The sequence below is a fragment of the Cyprinus carpio genome, chromosome B13, assembly GCF_018340385.1.
Source record: "Cyprinus carpio isolate SPL01 chromosome B13, ASM1834038v1, whole genome shotgun sequence".
In the NCBI taxonomy this organism is placed as follows: domain Eukaryota; kingdom Metazoa; phylum Chordata; class Actinopteri; order Cypriniformes; family Cyprinidae; genus Cyprinus; species Cyprinus carpio.
The window spans coordinates 7622457-7634942 of record NC_056609.1 but is presented as its reverse complement, the minus strand read 5'-3'; the positions used below and the strand labels follow the sequence as shown (position 1 = coordinate 7634942).

Sequence of the window (12486 nt, the reverse complement as noted above, 5' to 3'; positions counted from 1 at the left end):
AGGTTCTCTAAACGAGCTATTAACCTAATCATCTGAATCAACTAATTAACTCTAAAACACCTGCAAAAAGATCCCTGAGGCTTTTAAAAACTCCCAGCCTGGTTCATTACTCAAAACCGCAATCATGGGTAAGACTGCCGACCTGACTGCTGTCCAGAAGGCCGTCATTGACACCCTCAAGCGAGAGGGTAAGACACAGAAAGAAATTTCTGAACGAATAGGCTGTTCCCAGAGTGCTGTATCAAGGCACCTCAGTGGGAAGTCTGTGGGAAGGAAAAAGTGTGGCAAAAAATGCTGCACAACGAGAAGAGGTGACCGGACCCTGAGGAAGATTGTGGAGAAGGACCGATTCCAGACCTTGGGGGACCTGCGGAAGCAGCGGACTGAGTCTGGAGTAGAAACATCCAGAGCCACCGTGCACAGGCGTGTGCTTTTGAACCAGAAACAGCGGCAGAAGCGCCTGACCTGGGCTACAGAGAAGCAGCACTGGACTGTTGCTCAGTGGTCCAAAGTACTTTTTTAGGATGAAAGCAAATTTTGCATGTCATTCGGAAATCAAGGTGCCAGAGTCTGGAGGAAGACTGGGGAGAAGGAAATGCCAAAATGCCTGAAGTCCAGTGTCAAGTACCCACAGTCAGTGATGGTCTGGGGTGCCATGTCAGCTGCTGGTGTTGGTCCACTGTGTTTTATCAAGGGCAGGGTCAATGCAGCTAGCTATCAGGAGATTTTAGAGCACTTCATGCTTCCATCTGCTGAAAAGCTTTATGGAGATGAAGATTTCGTTTTTCAGCATGACCTGGCACCTGCTCACAGTGCCAAAACCACTGGTAAATGGTTTACTGACCATGGTATTACTGTGCTCAACTGGCCTGCCAACTCTCCTGACCTGAATCCCATAGAGAATCTGTGGGATATTGTGAAGAGAAAGTTGAGAGACGCAAGACCCAAACACTCTGGATGAGCTTAAGGCCGCTATCGAAGCATCCTGGGCCTCCATAACACCTCAGCAGTGCCACAGGCTGATTGCCTCCATGCCACGCCGCATTGAAGCAGTCATTTCTGCAAAAGGATTCCCGACCAAGTATTGAGTGCATTACTGAACATAATTATTTGAAGGTTGACTTTTTTTGTATTAAAAACACTTTTCTTTTATTGGTCAGATGAAATATGCTAATTTTTTGAGATAGGAATTTTGGGTTTTCATGAGCTGTATGCTAAAATCATCAGTATTAAAACAATAAAAGACCTGAAATATTTCAGTTGGTGTGCAATGAATCTAAAATATATGAAAGTTTAATTTTTATCATTACATTATGGAAAATAATGAACTTTTTCACAATATGCTAATTTTTTGAGAAGGACCTGTATTTAATACAACTGACTTTATATTAAATGTGAATTCAACATTGAAAGTTAATGTGAATAGAAAAGTAAGTTAGGCTACTAATCTTTCATTGTACAGAAAGAGAGCAAGGAACATTTACATTATCAAAGAACATTTTCACTGACAGTCTAGAGTTCAATCACTCTCAAAAACTCCCATTAAAATCACTGAAGCTGTTAACACTGTGAAATCAATATCTTATTTACAGATTCATACACACATCTGCACTTTGCTGTTTCTGATAAGATAATTTGCCAGAAAGAGGTATTTAGTCAGCGAGCGAGTGAAGGAAGCACCAGCATTTTAGTGATGACTCATCGGAACACCTCTGATTGGTCATTGCATTCATAAGCTCAACAGAATCTTGTGTGATTGGTTATGCTGTTAAAATGCATCTGTCTCTGGCTCAATGCCGCAGCTAGCGAATGCAGATTTGAATTTAGCAGCTGATGATATGATGCACTGAACGTTCTCACGCCGGTGTGATTGTATCAAATATAGAAAATATTAATCTGCTATTTTTTGTCTTTTGGAAGCTGCATTGAAAATCCACTTGGCTCAAAAATCTGAGGGGGCACGTGCCCCCTCACTTTGAATGGGCATGACACCTCTTGCCGGAATCACACAGACCAAAAAACAGACATTCCAACATGGAACCACATTTCAAAATAGGGTAACTGAATCTCGTTCGAGAATAAGACTAGCTTCAGTCTAAAGAGACAGCATCAGTAAAATTGTCAATTAATGAAAGTCTTATAGGCAATGTTCCCTCTAATTTATTTTTATTTTTTTCTTGCTGGGCAAAACTTTTCTCCATTGAGCGGCCATTTCGGGCACCTGAGCAAAAACATTAATCTTTAAACCCTGTAAACAAAAAAAGTGTGTAACTTTTAACTTTAATGTGGGGGAGTCGTGGCCTAATGGTTAGAGAGTCGGACTCCCAATCGAAGGGTTGCGAGTTCGAGTCTCGGGCCGGCAGGAATTGTGGGTGGGGGGAGTGCATGTACAGTTCTCTCTCCACCTTCAATACCACGACTTAGGTGCCCTTGAGCAAGGCATCGAACCCCCAAACTGCTCCCCGGGCGCCGCAGCATAAAATGGCTGCCCACTGCTCCGGGTGTGTGTTCACAGTGTGTGTGTGTGTTCACTGCTCTGTGTGTGTGCACTTCGGATGGGTTAAATGCAGAGCACTAATTCTGAGTATGGGTCACCATACTTGGCTGAATGTCACGTCACTTTCACTTAATGTGCTATATTTGATTTGACCCTTGATGTAACTAAATGATATACATTTTAGGTTACCTGAGATTATTTTTTTTATTTATTTTTTTTTTTTTACATATAATACACTGCCTTTCAAAAGTTCAGTTCAAGTTTTTTAAAGAAGTTTCTCATGCTCATCAAGGCTGTAGCCTATCTATTTGATAAAAAATACTGGATATTATTTCCAAAAATAATATTGTGAAATATTATCGCAATTTAAAATAAACATTTTCTATTTTAATATAATTTAAAATATAATGAATTCCTGTGAAGCAAAGCTGAATTTTCAGCATCAGTACTGCAGTCTTCAGTGTCACATGATCCTTCAGAAATCATTCTAATATGCTGATTTATAATCAGTGTTGGAAACAGTGTGCTGCTAAATATTTTTTGGGACCTGTGATTTTTTTTATAAAATAAAAAGTTAAAAAGAAGTGTTTATTCAAAAATAGAGATTTTGGTTTACAGTTATAAAATAAAGAAAAAAAAAAAAAATTCTGACCCCAAACTAATAAAAATTTTATTTTCATAATATTTTTTTACTTTCTTTATAAATAAAAGAAACGTAAAATAAATTTTAAAGAAAATTAAAAGAAAGTAAAAGAAACTTTATTCAGCAGAGATGTCATAAATAGACAAAATTGATAGTAAATACTTATATTCTTAGAAAAGATTTCTATTTTGAATAAATGCTGGTCTTTTTTTTTTTTTTTTTTTTTTTTTTTTTTTTTTACTCTTTATTAATCAAAGAAAAAGGTAACAGGTCCCCCCTCCCCAAATATATATATATATATATATATATATATATATATATATATATATATATATATATATATATATATATATATATATATATATATATATATTAAAATATATATATACAGTACAGACCAAAAAGTTTGGAAACATTACTATTTTTAGTGTTTTTGAAAGAAGTTTCTTCTGCTCATCAAGCCTGCATTTATTTGATCAAAAATACAGAAAAAAAACAGTAATATTGTGAAATATTATTACAACTTAAAATAATAGTTTTCTATTTGAATATACTTAAAAAAAAAAAAAAAATTCCAATAATATATATTCTAATAATATATTTTCTTTACTATCACTTTTTATCAATTTAACACATCCTTGCTGAATAAAAGTATTGATTTTATTTAAAAAAAAGAAAGAAAAAAAATTATTGACCCCAAATTACTGACCAGTAGTGTATATTGTTATAACAAAATATTTATATTTTAAAAACATAGCTTTTTTTTTTCTTTTTTTTTTTTAATTCATCAAAGTATCCTAAAAAAGTATCACATGTTCTGAAAAAATATTAAGCAGCAGAACTGTTTCCAACTTTGATAATGAATCATCATATTAGAACGATTTCTAAAGGATCATGTGATAATGATCCTAAAAATTCAGCTTTGAATCACAGAAATAAATGATAATTTAAAGTATAATAAATTTAAAAACAATTGTTTTAAATTGTAATAATATATCACAATATTAAATTTTTTTCTGTATTTTTGATCAAATAAATGCAGGCTTGATGAGCAGAAGAAACTTTTTTCAAAAACATTAAAAATAGTAATGTTTCCAAACTTTTGGTCTGTACTATATATATAAAGCAGCACAACTGTTTTAACATTGATACTAAATCAGCATATTAGAATGATTTCTGAAGGATCATGTGTGACTGAAGACAGGAGTATATTTTAAAGTATAGATATTAAAATATGAAACCAATATTGGTTTTTGTTTTTTTCTGTATTTTTGAAATAAATACATCCTAGATGAGCAAGAGACTCCATTAAAAACAAGGTAAATTCGGTCTGTACCTATCCTCCGCTATTAACATTACTTAATCAAGCCAGTCTTCTTGAATACATGATGACACGTCATTGCATTTGCGTTGGCTCTCGTGTTGAGCGCACCACAACCATTGAAGTCTTCGATTTCTACAGCGACTTATTTGGCGCACATCATTCTCTTTCTATGAAACCTGTAAACCGGATTCACCCGTTCCAACTCTACAGCGAAATCAGTTATACAGCGGTTTGCCCGAGCATTGCGATTCTTTCGCTTTTACTAGAATTCAGTCAAATGGCTTTTCCAACTAAATTTTTTAATCTTTTATTTTGTTTTTGTTTTTTTTTTGCGTATGCGCGGCGGCGGTGGAAGAAGTGCGCGGCTGCGCGAGCGCGCAGCTTAGAGGGAACATGTGATAATATTGCTTGTATGTAATGGTGGAAATTATACTTTTAAGTTTAATTAAAACATTTTTTTTTTTTTTTTTGAATGTACAAACAAGAAATGATGGTGTAAATTATACTTTTAAATTAAATTAAAACGCCAGTAGTGAGCGCTTAATGAGTGAGTCACTGAGTTGTTCAGTCAAGCGATTCGTTCAAACGGCAGATTCATTAGATGTTTATTCATGGACTAATGAAACTTTGACTCAACCGATTCGTTCAGAACACGAAATCATTCAGCAATGAATCGGCTGGTTGCTCTGAGATGCGCTGTGGTTCCGACTAAAATGTAAGTGACCTAATATTATTGCATTTGCTTATGTGCTCCTGTAGCTCAAGTGGTAGAGCATTGCGTTATCAAGCGTAAGGTTGGGGGTTCGATTCCCCGGGAACACATGATAGGTAAAAATTGATAGCCTGAATGCACTGTAAGGCGCTTTGGACAAAAGCGTCTGCTAAATGCATATATTTTATTTCATTTTTAATTTATTGAACTGTTTACTGAACTATTAAACAGTCCTAATGGCCTTACTAACTGTATTTTTTAAATATAAAAACTTTTCATTTTGATTTTTTGTACCTCAGCTTACTTGTTTGGCGTTAATGTCGAGCCCGGAGTCAATGTGCCCCGGCCCAATTTAAACCCTGATTATATATTTAAATTATGCATGGACGTTCCCAAACACGGTGACATGCGATCTCTGTGTGAGATATGTGGTTGTTGTCATATTTCTATAAAAATCTAAAATACATGTCTGTATTAAAGTAAAAATGGATGATAAATACACCTTTCGTATGGAATTAAATAGTAAGCACTTTGAGTGTCTTGATCATCATATTTATTTCCACATAAAAGCAACAGAACTGAGATATGTTTATTAGCAACACAGCACGTGCGTGTGAATAACGCGATATCTGCCTTTGATCTCGTTGGTATCTTCTCTACTTGGAGAGGTCTTATTTCACTCCTTCCCTCACTGCAGCCAGCTACTCTCGCCTACATTTCAGGCAAAGGCGAGGTGCATCTCAAACAAGCCTAATGTTTAAAAAATGCACATCACATCGGGACTCCTTCATTCTATTCCATTATGCAAATTACGTTCCATTTCCATGACGTCACACAGCAGCCGTGATATCGCTGAGTCTTTCTGAGGATTCATATGCTATTAGGAGTATCATCGGTGACAGACGCTAATTTTCTGAGTGAATTTGCAACACAGAGAGTTAGTCTAGCTTTAGTCAAAGAGACAGCGCGAGTGAAATTGTCTTTTGACAAAAGTCTTCATATCTAAACGCACAGTGTGCAGACTTTACAGTCTACAGAGTCTACTACACAAAGTGCAGAATTGCAGATAAATTACCACAATGCACACATTTGATACATTTACACAGGACAATATGTCTTCAAGATTATCGTCCATGTCTGAGGAGAGCGTAGAGACTCAGTTGAGTCTTGGCTCTCAGAGTGTCACGGAGGCCCCTCCCTCATGAGGAGAAGAGCTCAACAGGTGAAACTGTTCAGCTCTGATCTACACACATCTCACAAATTCAGGACAGCAGTAGATGGGTTATAGTGGGGCTTGTAGTGTTTCTGTCATTTGTTCTCTAGCATTGGAGAGCGTAGTATTTGATGTTTGCTGGTAATTAACACTTGTAATTTTTACAATTTAAAAATATACAAAATATAAAAATTGAAATAAAAATGTAAGAAATATTCATGAAATATGTTTGGCAAATAGAAATAATTCCATTAAGTTCCATAAACACCAAGAGTTACGGTTTCAGTTTTTTCAGTAATTTTAGTGCTTCAACCTATTTCAGTTAGTTGCCAAGGCAATTAAAAATGTTTTAGTTTTAGTTAATGATGATAACCCTGGGTCATATTTGTCACTAATAGTATTTTCTATTTGTTTTTCTTAGTTTCAGAAAAGCATGCCAGCAGGAGGAAGAACATAATTTCGTCTTTCTTCAAGAAAGTACGTAAGGCTGTGAAGCTTCCCTTCTGCTCCAAGAACACAGTGGACTGTCAACCACAGCCGGACCCACAGTTTGACAACCCTACACCTAGCCTGGAAGGGCGAAGTGATGCCGCTTTATCCAGTTCGGATAGCTGCCCAGAGCAGTCCAGCTTTACACTTCCAGGTGAAGTGCTTGTTGAGCCAGTAGGGGCTTCAGCTTGCCTGAACCTAAAGACATTATCCAGATTAGATGACTCTACACCTAACGTCATCTCTGAGGACAGTACAGAGAGACTGAAATTGGAGGCTTCAGGTGAGAATAAAACTGCATTACAAACTGAGGACATCCATGTAGCTATAACAGTAAAATGTCAACTATTTTCATTTAATTCAAGGTCAGAGATCTCTAATAGTTGTTATTAAATTTGTTGATCTTAGTTACAAAAAAGGGTACAGAAGAACATAGGAAGAGGAGAGGAATCCACTCTTTCTTCAAGAGCGTGTGGAAGGCTGTGAAAAAAGCCTTTCTGCTGCCAGGACCAAAGTGGAGCCTTTTGTTCCTCCGCCAGAACTGGATGATCCTGAGCCGTCACCTGTCCCAGAGTCTTCAGACTGCGCCCCCACTAATGGTAAATCTGTGATCATTACAACAAGATAAATGTCACTGAAGTAATAAACTACTTTCAAATAAGTTTATTAAATATGCTTAAACTTAAAGTTAATTTGCAGTTAGCTGGCATCCACTGTCTCTTGAACATGTTTGTGCCTTATTCATTTTTATTTTCTATATTAATATTGTTTATTGTCACAAGGCACCAATTAAGGCTGTGCCTTTTAAGAATTAACCAACTAGCAGTTAGCTTAGTTGATTATTTTATTTCAATTTGAACTATTTTTTATGCAAATTACTTTGTAAATTATTACAAATCTTGAAAAAGAAAAAAAAAGGATAACTTGTTATACCGCTTTAAGCATTTTATGCAACTTCAAATGATCTAGCAAGCTTTTAATATATAACACATTGTATAAAATATTATATAATACAATATATAATATGTTCTCGTGTATGTGTGTGTGTTTTTTTAGAATCCCTTCGCTCTCGCTATAAAGTGCAAAAGATTATTGGAGAAGGAGGCTATGGCAAGGTGTATGAGGGAATCCGTATTTCTGATGGCAAAAAGGTAGACAGACATTTTGCTCTTACATTGAAATCAGAAAAAAAGGTTTTATTCTTAAATACTCAGGTTCTTCATGGTTAGGATAAGGTAAGGTGTTCAGTATGCTCAACTGTGTTTTTTACCTTTTGCAGGTTGCCATCAAACGTATTCAAAAGACTGTACGGGATCAGTATCTTCAAACTGTAAGCTGGCAAAACATAATATGTATTGATTACAGTATTGATTACTGTAGTTAATTCACTTGTACGTAACATTAAGCATGAATTCAAAAGACAATTAGGCAGCAAAAAACTTCAAAGTTCAAAGCAATGTAGAGTACAGTACATTTAAAAACGATACATATTCTTCAGACTTTTACCAAATTAACCTTTTGTCACTTCTTTTTCTGTAGGCTGTGCATCCCAAACCTCTTATTACGAAAGTTGCGCTGATGCTAAATGATGAGGCAAGGACCCATAAGCCCCTACGTCATCCAACTATCCAGTGAGTGGTTTGAGCACCCTCAAGTATTCACTCTCATTATGGAGAATCCGGATCCCTGCGAGAGCTTGTTTGACTTCATCAACAACAATCCTAACATCACAGTTCATCATGTGTCAGGCGGTGCAAGCAGTACAGCACTGCATTGAGCGAGGTGTTTTTCATAACGATATTCATCCAGAGAATATCCTGTTGAAAAAAACACACTTTGGAGCCCAAGTTGATAGACTTTGGCTGCGGTCATCTACATGCAGGCAATATAGAGGTGAGCTGGCATTTTGTGTAACAGAGTGTGGAAACCAGTATTTAGTGACTTATTATTGAACATGTGATGCTTCTAAGAATTGCTCAACGCTGAACATGTCTTTCTTACAGGAATACAGGCTTACTTCCCACCTGAACTCTTCACCTGTGGCAAATTCCACGCCGTCTCTACAATGTCGGGCTCTAGGAGTGCTGTTGTATGAGATGGTGAACACATGTTCTCCATTTTGCAATATAACGGAAATCACGAAAGCCAAAATTAGGTTTGAAAACCCAGATTTATCCAAAGGTGAGAGAATAGCACTGATAACACACACACAGCTTCTGCACAGAATTAACAAACATTGGTTGAGAATGTCTTTAGTATTTACCAACTGATGTTAGAGGTTACAATTATGTGTTCAGAGATACGTTTATAATAATTGTAAATTACCTTAACCTTAAATTAACCACATTTCAGAAGCTGGTTTTTTTGTCGTACATGTCACAATTAGTGTCACATGGTCACGACTAACCAGCTGTCTCCTGAAAACAGAATGCCGTGAATCTGATTGTCCAGTGCCTAAACCGTGATCCAGCTGAACGGCTGACCCTCGAGCAGATCTTGCAGCATGACTGGTGTAAAACAGTATCAGTGGATCTAAAAACGAAGAGAGTCAGAGGATTGAAACGTCATTGGTTTCAGAGTTGAGACCGTGACAGACACTACATTTGTGCTGTCATCTTCAATTCTGGATCATATATGATGTAAATTTAAAATATGATCAGTGAAGTGAGTTCATTTGAACAATCTTGTTATCATTTAATATATGACAACTAGAAAAAAGACTTGAGTGAAGACAGTCAGTGTGAAGAATCCTCTGGTTTTCTCTTTCCTAGGGTTGGACACACCTTCCAGTGAAAAAGCATATGAATTCACATGCTGATGGAAACTGGAAACTCAAGCCCTCATGTAAGCCCACTACTAAAGAATTAGAGAGCTCTGAGCACCCCGTAATTCAGAGCCTGTCCACATTCTTATAGTCCCATCTGAAAATGAGCATCGATAGTTCTAGTCATCAGAGCCATAAGTGCTTTTTTAAAGCATATTTTTAGCTTTGTTTTAAAAGCATAGTTTTGGTTTTGCTTTAAAAGCATATCTTTAGCTTTGTTTTAAAATCGTAGTTTTGCTGTTTTAAGTGTAGTTTTAGCTTCGTTTAAAAGTGTAGTTTTGGCTTTGTTTGAAAAGCACACTTTAGCTTTGTTTTAAAAGCATATTTTTAGCTTTGTGTACTTAGTGACCTCTTTATTGTTCATGTGATGCTTCTTAAGACTTGCTTACAGGAATACAGGCTTACTTCCCACCCTGAAATCTGTGGCAAAGTCCACAGCCATCTCTATAAACGTCTGGGCTCTAGGAGTGCTGTTGTATGAGATGGTGAAAGTGTTCTCCATTTCACAACATAATGGAAATCATGCAGATTTATCTAAAGGTGAGGAAAATGGCATTGATTAACACAGATACAGCTTCTGCAGAATTAACCAACATTGGTAGAGAATGTCCTGTCTAGCATAGTAAAACACAGAATTAAATGTTCACCAACAGATGTTAGTGGTAAGAATTATGTGTTTCAGAGAGATTTTAAAAAATTGTAATGTTTCCTTAACCTTAAATACACACACATTAGAACCCTTGTTGCTTCTACAGCGAATTAAGTTACTGTCTCCACCTGAATCTATCTGTGGCAATAGGTCCATCGCCATCCCTTTACTGTCTATATAACGTCTGGGATCTAGGAGGCTGTTGTATGAGATGGTGAGAAGCTTGTTCCTCCATTTCACAACAATAATGGAACATCACTCGCAGAATTTATCCTCAAAGGTGAGAATTGCCAATCTTGGCATGAATACTCAGCAGATACAAGCTTTCTCGCACAGAATGTAACCACAAATCATTGGTACGAGAATTCTCTGGTCTAGCATACGTTTAAAACACACAGAAATTAAATGTTCACAACAGATAGTGTAGTGGTAAAGAATTTATGTGTTCAGAGATTTTAATAAAGAATAATTGTAATGTTTCCTTCAACCTTAAATTAACCACATTAGAAGCTGTTGTTCAATAGATTGTCATAGTCGTTGTTGTACTTATGGTCACGCATGTAAAACCAGCGCTCCTTCTGCAAACAGCCCAATGCCCCGTGATCTCGATGTCCAGCATGATCGCACACCTGCAAAAGGCTGACCCTTGTAGCAGATTCCTTATCAACTGGTTTCCAAAAAGTGGATCCTAAAATAAAAAGTAGCAAAATGACAGTTGTAACAGACGAGAGTTAGGGAAAACTACATTGTGGGCTGTCCAGTATATCTTCTACTTTCTGGAGCAGAGATGACAATTTTAAAATATGAGTATAGTGCAACGGAGCAGGCTCATTTTGTTGTCATAAAGGTATGTAAGTTTTTTGCTCCTACTGTTTAGATATGGATTTGTGTATTAAAAGATAACTAACCTTTGTTTTATGTACACACTTTCTATTCTATATACATGCCCTTTCATCTATGTTATTGGCATGTTATTCAATGAACATGTTTGAAAAAAAAAAACTCTTTATTCTCGCTAATACGTGTGCTAACATTAATAACCATTAACTGACTGCACCCACTACTAGCTTCCCACATTATCACATCTACTTGTTCCATGGTCCTGATCTTTTAGCGGCCCATAATTAGCACGATCAATGGTGATCGTCGGTTCGGCGTGCTTGTGGCATGCTGTGTCCTGCACCACGATCGCGCGCTGTCTGACTTCAACTCTTTCGCTACCAATCAACCAATTGGCCAATATGCATTCTATAATCAGCGCACATTTGATCGTTTAGGCTAAACATGCTAAGTACGTGCCTAACATCTTTTTATGAATTATCACTCGTGATCATGTCTCTGATAGACTGTGTTTACTATTCTAACAGACTTTTATTTTAGGGCAAGTCGTCGCTGATTGATTGGAGAAGGGCCTAAATTGTTTAAACAATTGGCTTTTTTGACGCGCTGGTGGTGTGCCTGGCTAGTGGTCGTAAAAATAAAAAACTTTACAAAGTTAACGATAAGAACAAAAGCAGTGTTGAAAGTTTCTTTTTTTTTTTTTCTTGTTATTAACTTTACAGCTTTATAACTTACTGTAAAGGAATAATAATTATTTTCCCCATTACTTTGTGAGCAAAAACTGTGAAACCTTTTAATAGCTCTCTGAACAGAAGTATAAGCTGTTTTGGGGGAGAAGGGGAAAAGAGCGTGTTCGGGTTGGACTCTCGAATGGCCAGTGTCCTGGCGTTTTTATCTTACCGTCAGATTGTCCTACCAGGGTTTACCAAGGGCCTATATTTGAAGCCCGTTCACAGGATTCTATTCCACTTCATCCAATGTTGTTTTGTTCTCTGTTGTTTTTATCTGTGAGCATGCAGTTGATAGATGTATTTTACCATTTTGTTGAGTTTAAAACGTGTGACACATTACGTTCTGCTCCTCACTGATCATTTAGCCCGACAAAAATGAAAAAAAAAAAAAAAAAAAAAAAAAACTCTGTACACCCTGAGAAAGAAATCACTGCAGTCACCCTGCTGGCATAGCATTCTTTTCCAGAGAAACGGCTATGTGAAGCATAACATGTTTTCCTGTATCTACAAAACATATTAAGTTATTTTTTTTTGTGCTTAAGAAGAGTCAAAAAACATACATCA

At 36.5% G+C, this 12486-nt stretch overlaps 1 long non-coding RNA gene across 1 annotated transcript; it reads left to right on the top strand.

Moving 5' to 3' along the window:
• The first annotated feature begins 7395 nt into the window (after positions 1–7395).
• On the top strand, positions 7396–8210 carry LOC122139352. The gene is made up of 3 exons (XR_006156207.1): positions 7396–7477; positions 7935–8029; positions 8158–8210. It is a non-coding gene; the product is annotated as an uncharacterized LOC122139352 (long non-coding RNA).
• The last annotated feature ends 4276 nt before the right edge of the window (positions 8211–12486 follow it).